We start from the raw sequence: 22062 nt of genomic DNA, 5'->3' as shown, positions 1-22062 counted from the left end.
GATTGGGTTCTCTTTTTCATAATGACTGGGGAAAATCCAAGTAAATAATTTATTCCATTTTTGATCTCTTCAGGTGATTTATAGTCACTTGAGACACCTTTCAAGACAACTTTGAACAAACGTTCAGTTTTGTCGTCATAAGTAAAACATTTGTGCTTCTTCTCTTCAAGATGTTTGAGAAGAAGTTCGCGATCTTTAAGAGTTTCCGGCAAAACGCGACAGTCTCCTTTCTTTGCGATTTGGAAGGAAACCTTGTTTTCCCTAATGGAGTTCAAGATCTCCTGCCTAAATCCCCCAAAATTCGGAACAACTGACCACGATAGGCACTCTTTGCTTCCTCACTTGAACCAAAGAGCCTGGGCTAGAGGCTGCTTTGATTTGGTGTTCGGAATATTTGTCTAGAGCATCGAACTGATTGCTCATTTCGATTCAATTATTCATTTCACCCTTGGAAGAAAGTTCGCATTCCGGAGAAACGTCCTTTCTTCCATTCTTGCCACTTTTAGTGACAGTTTTAAATCCCACTTTTTTGGAAGGAAGTGTTGAATTCAGAGATTCATCCTAGGAAGATATCACTGATTTACTTAAAATTTGAGGATATAGGCCTTCAAAATGAACATAACTTTGAAGTTGGCCTATTCATGCAGTTTACCTCAAGGAATAGACTGGTGAGCGCAAATTTGATGGAGATCATTTTTTTTCTGATAATCGAGGTCTGGAGAGCACCGTGAGGGGATGAATCTACTAAGTTTAACACAGGTGACTACCGGTAGGCTCAATTCGCTCTATGTGAGATGGAAGGAAGTGGGGGTGCACCTATGCAGAATTTTCAACCGTCTGTAGGCAGCCTCAGCGCGTTTTTTAAGTCTCTGAGCGTTCGCTGAAGGTGTCGTTCGGGTTCGGAGATATACCTTATACCTGACGACGACGACGACGAGTTTGACGGTGGCGTTGTAGACAATATATTGCGGTTTGAGGGTGCGCGTCTGTCGTCGGTGCTGGCTGGAGCCCAAAGTTTTCGAAACGAGCCGCGTTCAGCTCAGTTTAGATCTAGACTCGGTCTAGTGCGGTTTGGTTGCTTTTTTCGTTCGCCAATTTTGCAACGGAAGTTGCCCACCTGAAAGTGTGTGGTTCGCTGCTTTCGCTGAATCGGTTCGATTGGGTTGGATTAATTTGCAGGCAGGACTTTGGGGGAGTGCAAAGCGTGTGCTAGCAGTGCTTGAGTGATAGAGGTTTCCTGAAGTGTCTAGTGTTGGGGTTTGATTCGAGCAACTGGCGTAAAGATAAAGCAGTTGATTCGGTTTGCAGTGAAGGGCAAATATAATAAGGGTTGCTGATAAAAAGTGAGTTCATTACAATTAATTAGAATAATTTTCCCATGCAAAGTGAGATGTAGTTGGGCGGTGAATTTGAATTCCTCTGCTGTGCGGGTGGGATGATCAGCGTGTGAGGCCAAATCATACACCATCTGAATTGACGCTAAACTTGGAACAAGGTTTGACTGAGCCGTGAGGCGTATGTACCGAATCGGCATGAAATGACCATGCAGATTCGGTTAACTGGAACGTTGAACCAATTATTGTAGTCAGAAACAGTTTGGGTAGTCAGTGTATGTGAGGTTTGGTTTGAATGGCACTAAATCGAGTCATTTTTATTCATGAATCGTACCTAGACAGGATTGTATCTATGACCGTGACTGATGACATCATTTGAAAGAAAAGCATTTTTTTCAGGAATTGCAGAAGTCTAAAAACCGGTAAGCTTTGTATTGCAGACTAGGTTGGAGAAATATATCAGCATTATATCGGTTCATAGTTCCAAAAAAAAAAAGTGAATACTAGAGACCGTAATCCGGGGTAACATTAATCAGCGGGGTAACATTGATCGAAATGACTTATATTTTAAAAAGTTCGAACCAACATTTATTGATGGAATATTTTCAAAACATAAATGGCGCTTATCTATCTTATATTCATGAGCTAATGATAAAAAGGATTTTTTTTTGCAAAAAATGCTTTTAGTTCATGCTTGAATTTGACAACATTATTGATGACACTACCGAAAATTCATGTCTCAAATGAGTTCTGCAAACGATATAAACAAAGCAAGTGTGGTTGTTACTAAAAATGGGATCGCTGAAAACGATTGGTGGCTACGATGTGATCGGTCATTGTTTGGGCGATTTTGTTTGATATTTTCTAAGCAGATTTTGCGATAAATGATCTGAAAAAGGAATAGTTCAAATAAAAATTGAAAAATATATTACTGAGATGGAGTTTCATACGCGCTGAAATCCTGGTGCATGGATGGTAGTTAGTGGATAGCAAATTGGAATCTTAATGTTTTATATTGTACTGCAACTTACCTATCATGATTTTTATTATTCTCCTAAATATGTTCGAAGAAAAAAATAGGTGTGCTATCATTTGTTTTGTATAAAATGAAGATGCATCGAATCAAAACCTTCGAGTGACCAATCGATCAAGTTTTAAGTACGAACGGTTTTCTGGTTCTCTAGATTTGTGCTTTTGAACATTCGATGCATTTTCACCTTAAATGTGACCTTCTTACACTATACCGTAAATTCTGGTGAAATTGATCAGTAGGATGAAATTCACCACCGTGTCACGCGATTTTATATCTCACTCATAGAGCACTAAGGTAGAAGCACCGGTTTTGGCCATAGCATTTTGTGAAACATTTTGTGTTATGAAGAACTTATTCACATCATAGATCTACTTTCATTTATCTGTCCGAATTAATGCAAAATATAAAAGAAAACAAAATTTTCTTTGTAATTTTAACTTCTATATACTTAATTTGGCCAGGGATTTCCTTATTTGGTAACTCTCATGAGAAATCAATGCGATTGGTCAATTTAGGAATCCAGGTTAGAAATGTGGCTGAAGCTGGTTCTGGTGACCTATATTGACCAATCTGATTGCTAATGCCAAATAAGATTTGTGACCAGAAACAATATTCCTCATACATAATATGGATTGGAAGCTTTCATTTGGCGATGCGTGCTGCATGCATTTGGGAAGCTAAGATATAGGAAATTCCATAGAATATGGGACTGTTATGCGAGTACGGACATTGTAGTAAATGGCCGTTGTTTGCCTTAACTATTGTGGAATTGTGTGTTGTGAAGCGTTTTGTGTTAAAAAATGTTAATTTATTCGGAAATAATATATAATGCAGTTCGATGTGGTATCACCAAACATCAATTAACTTTTAGTTCTAAGCAAGGATTTGAACATGGCGTTAGCCTGAAAGGTTGTGAGGATGCTTAAAATATGTTCTTAAAAGATATTCTATCATCAAAGTTTATACCAATTTACTCATTTAACTAATATCAATAAAATTTATGTAAGATGTTAAAATAATCCTTCAAAAGTTGCCTACATATAGGCGTTTTGGCGGTATTATTGAAATATAAATATTTATTGATTCTATAAATATTGTGTAGCTAAGGAACTAGCAACCCGAGTAGAAGAAAATAACTACTGAATACCAAACAAAGGTATTCCATACCAGATAATTTCCAATGCTTACAACCTGAACGAGGTATGAATGAGCCCTGCATAAGGGCAAAAGACCTCAATTAATACCTTCTTCATATTCTACAAACACCAAGCTGATAATTAAATCAGGTATTGTAATACCTGAATAATACATGATGAAATTATTTAACTCATTACGCGTGGTAAAGATGGACAAATTATGAGTGAAATTATTTAAAAAAAAATCCACGTGCTCGGTTGGGATTTGAAATTATTTAACTCATTACGCGTGGTAAAGATGGACAAATTATGGGTGAAATTATTAAAAAAAATCCACGTGCTCGGCTGGGATTTGAAACCAGGACACTTGTATGCTAGACGAGCACTTTACCAACTAAGCTACCGAGCCACTTGGCGACCCAATAACTGAGTTAATTACAAGTTTAGAATTCAAATTCCTCGGCTCAGTAGCTTAGTTTGTAAAGCGCTCGTCTAGTATACAAGAGTCCTGGGTTCAAATCCCAGCCGAGCACGTGGATTTTTTTCATAATTTCATCCATAATTTGTCCATCTTTACCACGCGTAATGAGTTAATTAATTTAATAACCATGCGGATGGGATTACCGAACAGCTCAATATAAGCGTCAATTTAATACATGATGGATTTTCATATAAAAGTGAAATTTTTCAATAGTAGTTGAATACCTCCAGCAGTCCTCAATAGTTATCGAATACCAAAATGAAGTGTTTTTAATTGTTTTAAACATTTTTTATCCAATACCATTATAATATTAAAATGAGGTATTGACAACTGAACAATACCTTATTATGGTATGATACCATAATATGGTATGCATAAGTTATTGCGAGTTATTTTTTCCTCCTCGAGAAGCAGCCCAAATGAATTATGTGGAGTTTTATTAATTTGAAGAATCTTAAAAGGCCATCATAAATGAAGCTTTGTTAACGATCTTAACATAAATAGTACTGATTCACTAACCTATCTGGTTAGAAACAATCTGTAACTGAGCTCAAAAGGTTTCTGTCAAGGATCTTGCCAGCAGATCTACTAGTTATTTGAAATTTATTTTATCCGGAAATTCATCAAAAAACTTCTCAACGAATCCCCACTTATTTCCCCAGGATTTTTCCTCTATACTTCCTCTTACTTTAGAGTTCTATATATTGTTCCAAAGATTCTTCAATAATTATTTGGAACTTCATATTCAGTATGCAGCTCTAAACTTTTGAATAGATTCTTGAAAAATCTTGATATCCCTGAAACAATTACTAGAAGAATTCTAAGTGAATGTGTCATTAGTAGAACTTCTAGGAAACACTTAGTGGAATTCTTGAGTTCTTGTCCCGGGATTCGGGACAAAATTGATGCTTGTCCCGGGATTTTTTTTTCAATATTTTTGAGATTTTTAATATAACAAATATTTTTGTACAAATGGAAGTAAATTTCAGCAATACAATATTTCTGCAATCAAATATTAATAGGGAAAAAAAAGAAAAATAAAAGTTAATCATAACATAGTATTTTTTATATACAGTCAACCCTGCCTAACTCAATATTTCCTATCTTAATATCGAGTAAGAATATCATAGTAAAAGTTTGTTTTATGGCTTCATGACGGTTTCATCGAGGTGGTCACTTGGTGCATTGTGTTCTATAACTCGATCACTCCATAACTCGATGGTCCCAGCAATATCGAGTTATGGAGAGTTTATTGTAGATCTTTATATTATTATGATAAATAAGCTTAACGAAAACCAAAGCTAACATTGAAAAATCTTAAGCTTTCATTCCATAAAACAAGATTGGCAATCGGTTGAGCTGTTCAAAAGTAAAAAAAAATCTAATGCGTTGAGACCTACTTTGTGTGCCGATAAAAAATGAACGATTTTTTATTTTCAAAAAAATATATCTCAAAAACTAAAAAGCATACATCGCTGAAAATTTGACAGTAAACATAAAATTTTCTCAACATTCAAGAAAAATGAGAACAGAAATAGCCCCTTTTGTCCCAAGGCCTTCAAAACACGAAAAACTGGAAATTTTCTTTCATGTAAAAAAAAACAATTTTTGAGAAATTTTTTATTTATATTTTTCTTGAAAAGTCTAAATTTTTAGCTTCTATTTCGTCCAAGAAAATTGATAATCGATGAAGCGGTTCAAAACTTATGATTTTTAAATTACTGACTGAAAAACAGAAAATTTTAATTACGTTTAGTTGAATTTTGACGGATTTTCACGCTCTGCCCTTCCGATGTGTGGTTTTCCAGTGACAGTTGGTTTCATTGATTTTTGGGAGCTCGCAATAGGCCTTTTCATGTGACAGGTCCGTCTATGCATTTGTTTACATCGGTGGAGGACCGGTGCTAACACGGGACTGTAATCTCCATAGAAGAACTGTCAAAGAGCTTCCCGATCAACTGATTTTAAACGTCTTGTGAATAGGCCTATTTCAGCCTGCTATCCCTTCTCTCTCAGGTAATGGTATCCAATCCATTCTGAGCCCCACGTAGTAGTCTTTGGAAAAATCAAGCACCGGTCAAGGAACTTTTCGAGTTGGAAATCTTCTCGACATCCCAGGACAAAAAGTATCTTTTTGCAATTTCTCATCGTAATAGGCTACTTTTCATCAACCTCGTTGAATAAATGTACGCCTCGTGCTGTAAACATCGTCATTCTGCAACTTGTTGCGTTAACTACTTGTCTGCCCATATTTGCGTGGTCGACGTAACCACCAGCACTATTTTTGCTGGGAAAATGCGTTTCTTACGTTACCAGTTGCATTCTTCAATATTTCAACAATTTCGATCGAATAATCTGTGCATTTACTAAAGATTGAAATTCTAAAGTTGACTGGGGGAGGCTTTTTGAAAAATTTCTTATTTCTGTTATCTGCAAACGCATACGACGTTTTATCCGTCTAATAAGTGAGAATGACTTGAATTGACGTAAACACCAGGTCACTGTCATGGCGTTGGCTTATACGCTAAACTATCAGAATAAACATTCGGCAAAACGGGTGTTTCATCGGATAAGTTGGTGTATGGGCTCATGTCAATCCGTTTTCCTTCTATAATTCAAATATTTCAGGATAAATAGGCGCTGTTCGCATATCCAACCAGTGTATTATTACTTAAGTAACGAATGCATATCAATGAAAAAAAAAATGTTTTGGTCATATTGGCACTCACGTCGACTATGCAAATATAGGCAGTATTGTGCTTTACATGCGATGTAAAGCTACGTATGCTGTTCTGAACAAGAAAAGTAAAAATTTCTGCCCAAGAAGCTACATTTTAATTGACATTTCTTTTTAACTCCGTACTGCGATCAAAGAAAAACGCTTTTCTTGAGCATTTCTTGCAAAAAAATACGTTTACTTTTCTGTTGAAGTGCATACTCCCCATAAGAATGCAAAAATGGACAACTGACAAATGATGTTCTCTGTAAATGACTGCGAAAGCACTACATTGAGAAGCAGGCTCAGAAGAAACAAAAAGATGAAGTCTGCTGAAAAGTCACAACAGAAATCTTCACACATAGAAGTCTTTGAGTAAATCTCCAAAAATGCAAGGGTCTGTACAGAAGTCTTTACAGAGTTATCTGCAAAAACTTTCATGGAGGTCGCAGCACTGAAACAAATCACTGAAATATAGCAGAAGTATCCTCACTGATGGTTCTATAAAAGTTTCCATAAATCTTTACAACAGTCTCAAAGAATTCTCCGAAGAAGTATACACAGCAATCCAAACTACCCAAGTAACATTGGTAGCTGAATCCTCTTTTCAGCTGAATTATTCAGCTACCAATGTTACCTGTGTAATGTTTTCTGATTATTATTTTTTGCAAGAACTGTTATTGTATAACTTAATCTCGATGGAATCTCTATAAGAATGCCGAACCCCCACCCCATCTCCCTTCTCATGGAAAACCGTAAATGTCACAATTAGTACGAAGGTGAAGTTTACCAGACTTCAGGGTCTTGTAGAGTTAATAGTAAGCACGACTTGTGACAATAATATGTTTTTTTTTGCTGAAGTTGTTGTCCGACGTTACCAAAGACCTCATTACACTTAGAATAAACACTAAATACTGTAAAAATGTTATCGAATTTAGACTGTTATCTGTTTATCTACAAAATCCGAAAAAATACGGTAGACTTGTAAACTACTAACGAGAATTTCGGTGACAGCTACATTTTCCCCGAACTTCTGTGAAATTATGTGACAGCCACCCTAGCAGAATTTGTAACTTTTGACAGATATGCGTATTTCGATCTCAACTGTTAGGTTGCGTTCAGTGTCGTATACTAGATTCGACTTGTGATGTAAATTTAGTGATGGAGTAAGTTGATTTTATTTGGAAACAATAATCATAAGTAAGTAAGTAATAGTAATTAATTCAACAGTAATCTCAACATAAACAATTTAACATTTTTTTCTACGTGTGTACGTGTGAATCCCTATCTTTTTTATATTGTTGATGAATGGTAGACTTTGTTATTTTTTACCATTTTTGGAAATTGGGGTTTTGCCAATTTTATAAACATGGACCTCTGTGCAACATTAGCTTACCCAAGTAACATTAGTAGCTGAACAACAGTTAATTAAACTTAAATAAGCTTAAGAGTGATTCGTTCAGCTCTTGTTCTGCAAAAATGTTTGTTGGGTATGTTTTGAACGTTACGTATAATGGAGTAATGTTATTATCTAGTCAGAATGTGTCACTATTTTCGAATATCCACAATTCTAATTTTATGGGGCCCACAAAAAGTTGAGAAGCAGGCTTGGTCCAAGTTGAGAAGGAGGAAGAAGAAAAAGGAGACGCTGAAATGCACTGAACGTCGACGTAAAAATAAAATGACCAAAATGCATTTTTCATTGTATTGCGTTTCATACCTAATAATACACTCGTTTAGCGTAAAAGCCAGGTTGCAGGGACAAGTGCTTACTTCAATTCATGCATACAATCGTTCAACAAACTAAAGGCCTAAACGCAATGATAGCAAAACTGTTGCCGTTCGTAACCGGTTCGATAGAATTAACTATAACATGCTTGTCAACTCACTGTTGGTTCACTTTCATTCGTTGACAACTCAGTCGAGATGGTGCGATTCATGTAGGTGAACTAGTTCCGCTTTCCGTTGTCGTTCCGCTATCATTGTGTTTGGACCTTTACTGTTTGATTGCAAGAAATACCCTATGCTGCCGTTATACGCATAATTGTCCCATGTTCCAAAATATGCTATCGAGAAAAACGCGTTTAAAGATTTTAACACATTTAGGCCTCGTATTTACCAGGTGTGTGGTAAATTAAATTTAAATCTTTACAATAGTATAAAGAATAGCGTGCTTATTATAGTCAAGAATTTGTATTATGGGAATAAAGTAAATTTAGCTACGAAATTCAAAGTGGGACTGTTATTATTTCTACGCATAACAGTTCCACTGATAGTAGTGACCAATTATGTGCTAAGCATATTGATGTAGATGATTCCTACGCATTAATTGTACCGAATGTAGAGGACGCATATCCTCAAGACTATGTTAAGGCACCTAATGCAGGCTCAAATGACATGTGCCAAACGGAGCCACGTGTGGGGAAGTGAAGAAATACGATTTCATAGTTTGGGATGGAAAGCAAAGTTTTCTGCATATGTGATAATGAGAAAATGTATGAGTTAGTGAAAGAAAGAGAGGATGAGTAAGTTTGAGAGTTTATAAGATCTAATAAATTCCTATATCCACTCTTCCAGCTGAAGGCTTGACAGAAACTCGTCTGCGTCAAAGTTATTCTGCGGAGTAAATATTTAACTCAAAATTCACGACACAAATCTTCACACGACTTGACATTTCTTTGGACTTTGTTTGCAAAATCATGATATTTGAAGCACCGTAAATTAAGTTTTAGAACCACCAATATAATGACCACTTCCTCTGGGGAACAGGGTATCCAAAACAACCTGGCATGTTATCAAGTCATCCAAGAACCTTTGAATTACCCTTCTTTAGCCTTGATTTGGGAGTTTATGAAGTTTGATGTTGCCAGCTAGGTTTCAGAACCGACAGTTTAGAGGCCATTTCCCCCAAGGAACCGGGAATTCGGAACAATCCGACATGTGGTCAAGACATTCAAATACAATTGAACCACCTTTGAACTTGATTTGGAAATTCATGAAAATTGATATGTTTCAAGCCAGGTTTCAAATTTGCCAATATATTGTGAACCAGTGAACCGGTATTCGGAACAACCCAGCATGTATCCAAGTCATCCAAAAACGGTCGAACTATGTTTATTTAGACTCGGTTTGCTAAACCATAAAGTTGATTTGTCGCAAGCCATGGACTCAAAATTAAAGTGGTTAATAATTCTTCAAGTGGGATTATTTCAGTACTCCCCGTGATGAATCCAAAATTACGGTGAATTTCCAATCGTTGACCACGGTTCCTAAAAGTAGAAGAATTTTGTGATTGACCCTGAAAATTGCACTGCAATTCATTGAAAAACGGAATTGAAATAATATTTTGATATTGAAAATTTCAATCAAATTTGACGTCAGGCTCGCATGAATGACGAATGCATCCCGATAATACAAACACAGGTCGTGTTCCACATGGGATCTAAAACCAACGTAAGAAGATATTCAAAACGATTTTCGCAAACACCAGCTAATTAAAAACTGGCAACTGAATATTTTGTTCAAGATCAGCGCAGCGAATTGTATAGTGTGACTGTTATGCGTAGAAATAGTAGTGGGGCAGTTATGCTTGGAAATTCAACAATGGGACAAATTAACTTGGCTTGCTTTTCATTGAGTTTCCGAACAAAGTCAATCTTTGGTAAGTGTTTCCTAAAACTATACGTAAAAATAAACTGTTTGATGACAAATAGTTAAAATGCACAAAAAGTAACATGGGACAATTATGCGTATAACGGCAGTATGTGTTTATAGATGACAAAACTATAAAATGAATAAAAGAATTTTCCCCTATCAACTTTTTCAGCATAATCTTTATCAAATGCACAGATTATAATTATTTGACTATAATTGATAACAGATGGAAAAATGTAGTCGAATACACAAAAAATTATTTCCCCAAAAATGAAAGCGCTGGTGGTTACGTCGACCATGCGAACACGGGCTATGAAGTACAGAATACATACACTCACCTGCTTGTTATCGGTGGGAATAAAGTGGGATTATTAGTAGCAACAACAGGTGATCAATCAAGCTAGAGAAACAATGACTAATACCCCACTTCTGGATTCTGGAAATTACGAATCCCAAATACATTACGCACGCCTCCACCTTGCCATTGCGACTCGATTGACATATCAGAGACCCCTGGTTTTCGAAATGCCTCATTAAGTTGAAGATATGATCCAGTGCTTAAAGTCCGATTTCCGTTTGATGATATGGTCAGCATCGTCCCGAGTTCAATTCCCCGAACAATGCAGATGACTTTCGGTAGTTCCATTGGGCCATTATCATGGTTCCCGATGAATGATGAGGTAAGGTGATCGGACAGCACATTGCCGAATACAATATCTCTATAAGATTATATAGAGGAAGATGGGGAAAAATTTGAATCTTAGTGAAGTAATGAACATTTCCAGATAAAAACTACAGCACTTGAAGAGAAAAAATACCACACAGTGAACCTTCAATACATTGGCTGCAATTTTGCTGAACAAACTTGAGTCAAAATACTTAGCCGTTTTTAATTAGGGGCGATCCATCCACAAGCGTAAAAAAAAAGCAACAAACAGCCAAATCTCAATCGATATTGTGCTCTGCAAGATAAATCCACGTAATGCGATTATCTGAAAATGTCGACATACCGTCGCAGTGATAATAAACATCACCAAATGTTTCAGATTTAGCAAATTTGAAACATTTGCGTCCTTGAAGAACGAAAAAAATCCAAGCCTACTTGAGTTTTGACGTTGCGTTTGAATTGCACAGTTTTTCATTTCAAAAAGAAACTTTGGCCCCACCGTACTCTACTTCGTAGAAGCTTAACAAACAATTCTTGCAATTCATTCAATGAAGGGAAGGTCAGAAGCCTTTTTGTTATCAGCCCCGTTGGTCCCCCAAGATTTGGTAATCATCTCGTCCTCTTGTTCAGTTATCACGAAATGCCAATGGCACTGTTCAAGCACACACTCATATCGATTCCGTCGTTCGATTCGAGTCATTATCATCTTGCTTGGGAAGAATTTCTCCAGTGGCGACAATCGTCACCATTCTTCTTCGGGCATCGTCATCCCATCGTCGTCATGTCGCGCAATGCCAAAGTCCTCCTACGTCCTCGGAAGTGTCGCGCACTGACTGCGTGCGGTGCGGACTGACAAGAGCTTCTTCGTTCGTTTATCACCGCCCGTGTGTCAGAATTTAAATTGTCTCAACTCAAGCAATTCCATTTGTATAAATACGAGATAATTATCTACGGAGAGGCGCGTGATCGACGCAGATGTAGCTGAATTTGAATGGCACGGATAAAAAAAATATTGGTAAACGCAACATTTCGTTCGATTTAACTCAATCAACATTTTAGGTTTGATTTTGCACAATCAAATATCTTGTGAATTTCAACACTATAAACAAGTTAAAACATCCTGAAGTTACACTTAGTTCTCTTTAATATTCAAATTCATTTACCGAAAAGGTCATAGTTGTGGTAAGTATTGTGTTGTTGTGAACACGTGCTGCTTGCATGTAAAATTCTTCTCGCTTTTTTTCACCAAACCGTTTGAAAGTTACTTACGTTGATTTGAAAAAGTAGTCGAGAAAATGGTTGTTCTTACAGGCAAAAAAGGATTGAATCAATCTGAACCGAATGCAAACCGATTTTTTATGGAAGCAAGGTTGAAGATAATAAAGTCCTTAGCTTGAATCATTTAAAATACATTAACAGACAATTATTATTTTTGAGTAGCAACCAGTTAAAAAGGTTATCTCCATCTTGCACAAATAATTATCCATTTTTAAACAACCAATATCAAAGTTTGAAATTGAACCATAAATTCAGTTGTTTTAAACAAGCTTCATTTCTCTCCGTGTGTGTTCCAGCAAGCAAGCGACCATCATCGCAATTCTGACAAATTTACACGAACACCGCCGGCTGGGCTGGAGTGGGTTTCATTTTCAGATTGCATGGGACAATTTGTTGCAAATTGAACACTTTGTCGAGTGGTTCCAGTAATCCACGCTAATGTCGTCTTGTGGACTGCATTCCGCTGGATCGTTACATTTTTCATGGTGCACTTCACCTGACTTACCCTGCCAAAGCTCTAAACTTGATCCCCTAGTTTTAAGTGGACTGGACATACCTAACCAGCAGCTTGGTTATTATTAGTTATAACGCGCACTCGTTGCTACCAGATTTCGAACACTTAAGGTGATTATAGAACGAAGCCACAACTCAAATTTTCTAGAGCACAAGACTTGAGAACCAAACAATGCTCCGCGTTGAAAATTTATCCCATTGGTCACCACCAGTCAGCAAGCAATTTGATTGATTTTCAACGCGAACTGTTGTCAGATTCTCCAGTCTTCTGCACTTCAAATTTCGAAGTTTGGCTTCTTTTTATAATCACCTCAACTTAAGCTCAACAGTAGTGGCCTCGTGCTAGAGTCCAAGTACACCGACTTGGGCTGCAACTGCACACATATTGGGTGACTCTGACGCGACTACGACCGACCGGTGTGTCTATAAATTCAATCAGCAACAATCACCACTAAACTGGGGTTGTAAACCGTAAACCAGTTAGTCGACAATCCGCAAAACGTTAGAATTGTTAAGTGACACCACCATGCTTCACGTTGCCTTAGGCTACGCCACCCATGAATTCATAACTGTCCGGTTTGAGTTTTGGAAGAATTTCTATTTCGGTTTAAAATGTTGGGCATTTGAAGTTTTACTTCTTGTAATTAACCCTTTTTCGATAAGATGGGTACAATACAATTTAATATATCATTGATTCTCAATATCCAATATGATTCGATAACATTCCCAAATTGTTTCTCAGAATTCTTAATTTTTTCTAATCCTTCCAAACTAAATTTATAATATTCCGTGATTTAGCATGAAATTTATTCTTTTTTAATGATTTTCTGCTCTGTATTCCACAGTGTTGTTAATGCCAAAAAAAAGTGAATGCAGTAAAACAAGTAAGATAGCTAATTTTATTGACTCATGTATTGAAATTGTTATACCGTTTATTTTAGTGCTAACATCATATCTAAACAAAACAAATCGGGGTGAAATTGATCATTTGTCAGAATTATTATTTTTAGTGTGAAAAACAACTCTATATACTTAATTTGAGCTCCATGAATCCACAAATTTAATAACGCTGAAGGGTGTGGGTGGGTGTCCTCATGATGTTACGGCTCATACACAATTTGTAGAATATTCATACAAAAAGCGTTACAAGGGGATGAGTGGGTGTTGAAATTGGCCAATTTCGGCGTTATGAAATACGTTTACAATACGAACAATAGCGTGGGCCGTAACTTAGCACTGCCCATCAAAATGCACGCACTCTAGTTCTTCATCCATCCCGAAGCAAGCAAATCGAATAAAAGTAAAGAACAAAACTTCACAAAAATCAGATATAATCTCCGATAAAAAACACATCTATCACTTCGAAAAACATGTTTCCACAGAACATTTGCACGTGGCGTAGCACCACCGAATCTAATTTTCACCAGCGGAATTGAAAAAAAAGGACACGGAGAAAAAAGATTGGTAAACACAACAAAATTTTAGTTGGATTCAAACTAAAGTTTGGGTTGAATTTTGCACAGACAAAATCTTAGTTTGAAGCTACCTCATACGATGGTTGAAACAAACAAATTTCTTGGTTGTTTTTACGTCAGTTATTCATCTAAATTCAACCAAATATTATTTGAAACGAACAATAAAATGGTTGTTTTGTTTGACACTTGTAAAAACAACCAACGATTTAGTTTGTTTCAAATAAGAAATACTAGGTTGAATTTGCCAATCTTTAGTTTGTTATTAATTGATCCATTGTTTGATACAAACAATTTATTGGTTGTTGCTATGGTTACTGTTTTGCTTTAGTTTTGTTTTCATTGATTTAAAGACGTAAAATAAACACAATATCTTAATTATTTATTTTTCCGAAAAAAATATTAGATTGCCGATTCATACATTTCCGCTTTTCTAAAATAAGATTAACATCCAGCGCTGTTAGTATGGTACATATGAGTGCATATGGCCTCCAAAACTCTAGATTACTGGATAGGATTTTGATTTTCCCCACATCTGTAATGGAGTTTTTAAATGATGTCGATCTGAAACTATAATTTGAAATTAGCTATCAGATCATGGATATCATAAATGGTAATGTAAACTATAAATACCTTCAGGGGTCGTCCATAAATGACGTAGCATTTTAGGGGGGAGGAGGGTCTTCACGAATTTGTGACGATGTGTAACGAGGGGGAGGGAGGGGTCCCACATAGTGGACGTAGCATTTTGAATAATTTTGTTAAAAAGAGAAGCGCTGAGAAAAATGATAAATAATTGTTAATCAATCTTTTTTTGTCTGACTTATTAAACTTGGGTTATAAAATGATGATTCAGCCTTAAAACAATAATATGACAAGTATAATTTTTTTCTGAGAAATTTTAATTTTTTCTGATGAATACAATCAACCAAACTTTATGACGCTTTAAATAGTTATGTGAATATTATATTATTTCCGTGTCTGAACTGTTTAATGTGCAAATAAACAAATTAAAAGATTAAAGATTTAATTAAAAATCAATACCCGGAAGGTAGAGACTCGGAAAATGTTGTTTTTTCCATGTGTTAACAAGACATAGAATCAATCTTTTCAGCTTTATTCATATTTTCTGTTAGAGCTTTAATTCTTCAAAGGAATACAATATGCTCATTTGAGAAAATATTAACGTTATTATAGTAAATCAGAATATTTGTTAAGTGCGTTCAATATTGCAGGAGATCTCCATTCAGTCAACTTATCAGTTTAGTTTGATCTGACATATCAATGCTCTTGAAAGAACAGCCTGGATAATAATGAGGTTATCAAATTCGAGTGTTATCGAAATTATCCTATCATTCAGGTTTTTCAATTACACGGTAATACAGCGAAATATTTCATTGTTTCATTATGTGAGTAGTGTAAGAATATTTCAGTATGGGGAACGACGACTTTAGTTGAAAGATTAATATTTAAATATGGTTGTATCAAAATCGCTGATTTTTGAAACATATAAAATATTACAATTGTCATTTTACATCTATCTGGCCACTGTTTCCTGAATGAATTTGAATTAAGAGAATAATGACGAATATCTATTCCAAATTGAAGAATTTCGTTGATCATATTCCCTGAAATCTGTTTCTTAACCACGAATAATTAAAAATAAAAAACTCGAATGTAACAAAATGTCTGTTTAATACATTACAAAATATTTTAAACCCTTACTTATTGATGTTGGCTTTATCATTCCAAACAAAATATTTACCTTTTTTCCAACATTTTCTGCTGTAAACTGTTATAGGTATTAATAACAGCAAAAGTACTACAAATTAAATTTAACCTATATAAACTGAACCCCAAAATTATGCAACATAGACAGGAAATAAGTTTGTTTAAACTATTTTCCAAATGATTTTTGAGCGCTACGGTATATCAAAGTATCATTCGTTAAATTATCCTGACGTTACAGTCAGTAAATAATATCACATAATATCGAACTTTGTATTGCATTTTTGGATTTAAAGGTTTCGTTTTAGCCCAATCGCTAAGGACAACAAATAATTTTTTTTAGGGGGTGGGGGTGCTTGATATGCTACGTATTTTCCAAGGGGGGTATCAACATTTGTGACTAAATGCTACGATGGGGGAGGGGGGTGTAAAAAATCAGTGAAAAAATGCTACGTCATTTATGGACGGCATCTTATATATATTTCTGCACGAAATGTAAGTTTGTGTTCTGGTCGTTTCTGTGAAGAAAACATGGCGATGGCAGGAACTTTTACCAGTTCAATTTTCGTGCTGTGAATTAGTGAGGAAAGATTCTGAAATCAAAATCTTTTTTGTATCAATTATACAAACTACACATTTCAGATTAACCTTACTCGATTTACACTTCCTAACAGCGGCAATAATAAATGACACAGATGCCTTTTAAACATCAATAATTAATGAACCGAACTGTCCTAAGCAAACAAACAAGGTTGTAGTGGTGAACATCAACCCAAATTTTGTTTAAAACAAAGTAAACGTCTGTTGAAAACAAAATACATGTTAGCTTAAAACAAACAAATTATCGATTAGAAACAACATTGTTTCATAGGTTATTGTTTACTAAATATCAAGTTGGCTTCAATAAAAATTTCAGCTTTGCTTCAACCAAAATACCATTTGAAACAACCAAATTCTTAGCTTAAATTTCAACCAACGAAATGGTTGTTTCAAACTAATGCTATTTTTCTCCGCGGACGTGGACGAGGTAAACGTGACACAAAATTCAAAACGAAGCCGCCCGCGCGTGGCTTGCTGCGATCCTCTTTAAAGGATTTTCATATCATCTAACAGAAATTCAATTAGTTCAACTAATTTTGGCATCACACATAACACATAATTCAATTAGTGTAAAATTTAATTGCGTGACACGGTGATCAACTTCACCCAAATTTACGGTTCCCACATAAATTGAAAATTCTTTAATTGAAAACTTCAAGTAGACATGTTTCTCAAGGTGAAATAAATTCAATAAATAGGGTCCTAAAGCGCTGTCCCAACTTCCGTACCAATAGCTTTAGTTTAGGTTAGAAAAACTCATTTTTTTAATGCCTTGTATTGATTTAAGTCCAAACTAATTTTTTTCCTGTCATTAAAATTCTACCACACCCCTTGGGTTCAAATCAAATTTTGTCTAGATTTTGTCGAATGTCAAGCATGATCAAAGGGACCCATATCTTAAATTAATCAGCCATTCCATGAAAAACCGATCTAGTGGGTCACCGAAGTCCGTGAGAATTTGCTCTTTTGTTCCTCATCCGAAAAAAGGATACACGTGGTTTTGGATTTTTTGATTAGGGTGACCATTTCCGAAGCAGGGTGACCAAAAAAATCGCGATTTTGCAAAATTTGTATTAAAAAAAATATAACTTTTGAACCGTTCGACCGATTTTCAACCTTTTGAGACGAAATAAAAGCTAAAGACTTTGATTTTTTCAGGAAAAATATAAAATTTCACAAAAAATGTTTTTTTACATAAAAAAAATCAATAATTTCCGTTTTTTCGTGTTTTGAAGGCCTCGGGACCAAAGGGGCTATTGCTGTTCTCATTTTTCCTTGAAAATTCAGAAAATGTTACGTTCACTGTCAAATTTTCAGCGATGTATGTTTTTTAGTATCACCCCAGTGTGTCATTTTCAATTTTCAATATTAAAGCTAATTTTATGAAATGTTAAATTTTATTTAAGGAAAAATGGTGTAATACGCCCCCCTTAAGGCAGAACTGCTCTACCGCAGTAGCAAATGCATCATTTCTAAAGTTTTTTTTTCATGGTAATATGTTGCTTCTTGCCAACTGAATGCTCTGCACGCCTTTTTCTCTGGCCAGGCAGCATAAAAAATGTGTACAAGATTTTTGATTGATTATTTATACTTTTCAAAGGACATGTATGTGCAACATAGTTTTTTCGCGGTTATTCAAGATATGTTATCAAATTCACGTGTAAAAGAAGCCTTAAACCCGTGCAATTGAAGAGGGTCGTGTTGCCCCGTTGGGGCGTATTACACCGAGTTTCCCTAATTAAAAATAACTTGCGTAGACTGATTGAGGTCAATAAGGTACTAGGGTGGGGCTTATTTCCAAAAATCTTCCGTAGTCAGGATTTACAAAGTGGAAAATGATCATCGGTCCTAAAATAACATCCTGTGAAAAAATGAGAATTTTTGGTGAAGGTTTAGAGGTGGCGCAAAGGGCGTATGTGCAGTTTTCCCATTTTAGTGAACTCTAAAAAAATTTTTGGTATGCTTTTCAGCTTGTTTTGGTGTTTTATAGACCCTTAAGGGCAAAAAATCACCTCAAAATTGCGATATCTCTACTCCTTTAGATGATATTTGACGAAATATATATTATGCATGCGATTTTTGGCCCTTGAATAGGTTACGCTGACTGATTACTATGAACCCGAATAAGCATATGAATAGCTGAGGAAAATTCCTATGCTAGTAGAATGGAACAAAGAGCAAAGAAGAATGATAGAAAGAACAAAGAACACAGAAGAATGTAAGATGTAAGGGTTAAACAGGTGGGAGGGTGAAACTACACTCTTAAAAATAATGGAAATTACTGTGGACGTAATTCATAGTATGACTGAAAGGCACATGACGTAAATGATAAAACGACACAAAAATGTGTCCTTGAAGATGTATTGCACAAAAAATGTAATTTTACACGTTAAAGGACATGAAAACGATGTCACTATGATCGGCATTTCCCGAATTAGACGCTATGGTATTTGAAATGTGACATAAATTCACGTCATTCAGCTCGCTTCTTTTATGTGCATCCAAAAGACGTAAAATCACATGATTTTTTTTTGGAGTGTGTAGTGATGTCTTGAGCGTAACTGAGGAATCTACAAAACGATGATTATATTTATTGACTTCATTTTTTTTCAATCTTTATTAACGAGATTTTTAGCTCTTTAGCTGTGGGCTAGTTCATCTCGGGACCAACGGGTTTACTTCCCTTCCGAAGGATGTCGCCACTGAAATTTTAAGTGACTATCTCGGGGATGGGATTCGATCCCAGATACTCAGCGTGAGAGGTGTGTGTTCTAACCACTACACCAGGTTCGACCCCTTGACTTCTATTTAATATTACCTACTTCAGAAATATTTCGAGCAATTTTTCTTCAAGTAGGGGAAGAGCACCAATTTTTTAATCATCTTTAGTTTTCGACCCATGTATACGATTTTAGATTACTCTTTATGGAAAAATTGCAGTACCGGCTAAAATGTCCTTAATTTCATGCGAAGTTTCATCATTATTCTCCTGGTAGAAATAGATAAATGTACGTCACTTTACTGCTTTAGTTCAATAATCGTTTGGTTGTTTTTTTTTTCTGAATGATGATAGCAATTTATCGAAAGGGACCGTTGCAAAATTTACATCCTGGAAATTCAGCCTCACGCAGTATCTATTAAATTCATAACTAATTTATATATACATAGAACATCCTGTGAAAATTCCTTCATGTAGCTCTGTCCTAAAAAATATATTTCAGAACTGTGACGACTTAATTTTGGTTTTATTTGAGAGGTTTTCAAGCTGAAGTGCTTTATCTCTTGCACCCTATAGAAGCTCGTGCACTAATTTGAATTTTGACTACCGATTTTTTTTCCTTCTGCTGTTGTTTATACACATCGATTTCAAATACAGATGTAGAACGATGTATTGAACTTCATCTGCATTTTCGTTTGTCCGAAGTTATGTTGAAGGTGTTGTGGCGAAAGTGAAGCTGGAAAGCAAAAATCGTTTATGGATTCACCTAATAAGGATATATCGTGTGGGATCAAAATCAAAACACCTAAGAAATGAATCTAAACCCTTCCACTTCATATAAAACTCCTTCTATTTGTATGAAGTGTACGGATTTTGAGCCTGTATGGATTTGGGCCCCTCTGTAATTTTTTTCAGATTATAAAAGCAATTGCTGGAGTTATATCAAACGGACATTCTAAAATACTAAATGAGTGTTAAACTTGCATATAATCACATCTCATAATTTAACCGAGATATTTTCACGGCTCCGTAGTTGATTCTAATATAATATCATCGTAATAAACGCGCAGCTATTCAGCATGACCAAGCTGAGGGTCGTGGGTTCAAATCCCACCGGTCGAGGATCTTTTCGGGTTGGAAATTTTCTCGACTTCCCAGGGCATAGAGTATCTTCGTACCTGCCACACGATATACACATGCAAAAATGGTCATTGGCATAGTAAGCTCTCAGTTAATAACTGTGGAAGTGCTCATAAGAACACTAAGCTGAGAAGCAGGCTCTGTCCCAGTGGGGACGTAACGCCAGAAAGAAGAAGATAATATCATCAGTTACACCCTCCCCCCTGTTTAACCCACCCCACCTTACATTCTTCTGTGTTCTTTGTTCTTTCTATCATTCTTCTTTGCTCTTTGTTCCATTCTACAAGCATAGGAATCCTCACCAGCTATTCTTATTCGGGTTCATAGTAATCAGTCATTGTAACCTATTCAAGGGCCAAAAATCGCATGCATAATATATATTTCGTCAAATATCGTCTAAAGGAGTGGAGATATCGCAATTTTGAGGTGATTTTTTGCCCTTAAGGGTCTTAAAATCACCAAAACAAGCTGAAAAGCATACCAAATTTTTTTAGAGTTCACTAAAATGGGAAAACTGCACATACGCCCTTTGCGCCACCTCTAAACCTTCACCAAAAATTCTCATTTTTTCACAGGATGTTATTTTGGGACCGATGATCATTTTCCAGTTTGTAAATCCTGACTACGGAAGATTTTTGGAAATAAGCCCCACCCTAATAAGGTACTGGTTTGTTAAGATGGTAACCTTACATCAGTATGTTTTTTTGTAAGAAAATTATAAAAAATATTGAATGGCTCTCAAGAAATCCAAATCCCTCCCTTCGCCTAAGCCTTCGCATAATTAATGCTCAGCCCCATTTGGATGAATTGAATACCCTTAAAAAAGGGAGTACTGCTCGCAATGTCCTCTAATCTTATACGACGTGGCATACCTAATCTCCGGTTATTCCGCAACTTTAAACTAATCCCATTGCCAGAGCCAACGATAAGACCAGCCACCTCGCTTTTCAGTTTCAACTCAAAATTCCCAATGCAAGTCACAAGTTACACGGGTTTTACTACATTGTTTACAATAACAATAACACCGTCCCTCTCCTACCAAGCCGGGGGCCCACTTGACTGAAACTGAATGAATTGACTTTCTCCCGTCAACAACGATTAGACAACTACCTAGGTACCTACTGAAGACGTGTGGGTAGACAAGTTTCGCAACGGTTTACGATGGATGCGAAAATATTCGCGCCACGTGAGTTGAACCGGCTACTATCAAGTTCAAGAGAATGGTAAACGGCCGGGCCGGGCATCGAATTGATATGAGCTTGATGTTTGTTAATTACCAGATACAGATAGGTGAGTGAGTAGGTATTCAGTGCAATTGAAAAGGGGTAATTGAAATTGCATCACGAAGCAAAGAACTAGATAAACAGGTGAGCAAAGTGGGAAAATAGTCAACAACTATCCCTAGCTTGTATATTTACGGGTCAAAGAATCTTGTTGCACTTTAATTTGTTTCAATCGAATTCCTAATAATATAGGTATCGTAAATAATGCCAATGTTTCAAGTTTTGATAATATGCAATACAATCCGAATGCAGTGTAATTGAGGTTGGAAGAGAAATGATGTTGTTTTACTCGCATTATGGAAGCCCAT

At 35.9% G+C, this 22062-nt stretch overlaps 1 protein-coding gene across 2 annotated transcripts in view; it reads left to right on the top strand.

Moving 5' to 3' along the window:
- Positions 1 to 970: 970 nt before the first annotated feature.
- The window catches only part of LOC5575863 (cationic amino acid transporter 3), an 82460-nt gene continuing 61368 nt past the window's right edge, over positions 971 to 22062 (top strand). The window contains exons 1-2 of one of the 2 annotated variants that reach the window (XM_021854833.1): positions 971 to 1343; positions 1743 to 1744. The gene's annotated coding sequence lies outside the window, so the exon portion shown is untranslated. The remainder of the gene's footprint in view (positions 1344 to 1742; positions 1745 to 22062) is intronic. The other variant, XM_001662224.2, reaches the window with a different exon arrangement.

The sequence above is a fragment of the Aedes aegypti genome, chromosome 3, assembly GCF_002204515.2.
Source record: "Aedes aegypti strain LVP_AGWG chromosome 3, AaegL5.0 Primary Assembly, whole genome shotgun sequence".
Taxonomy (NCBI): domain Eukaryota; kingdom Metazoa; phylum Arthropoda; class Insecta; order Diptera; family Culicidae; genus Aedes; species Aedes aegypti.
This window is presented reverse-complemented; position numbering and strand designations above follow the sequence as displayed.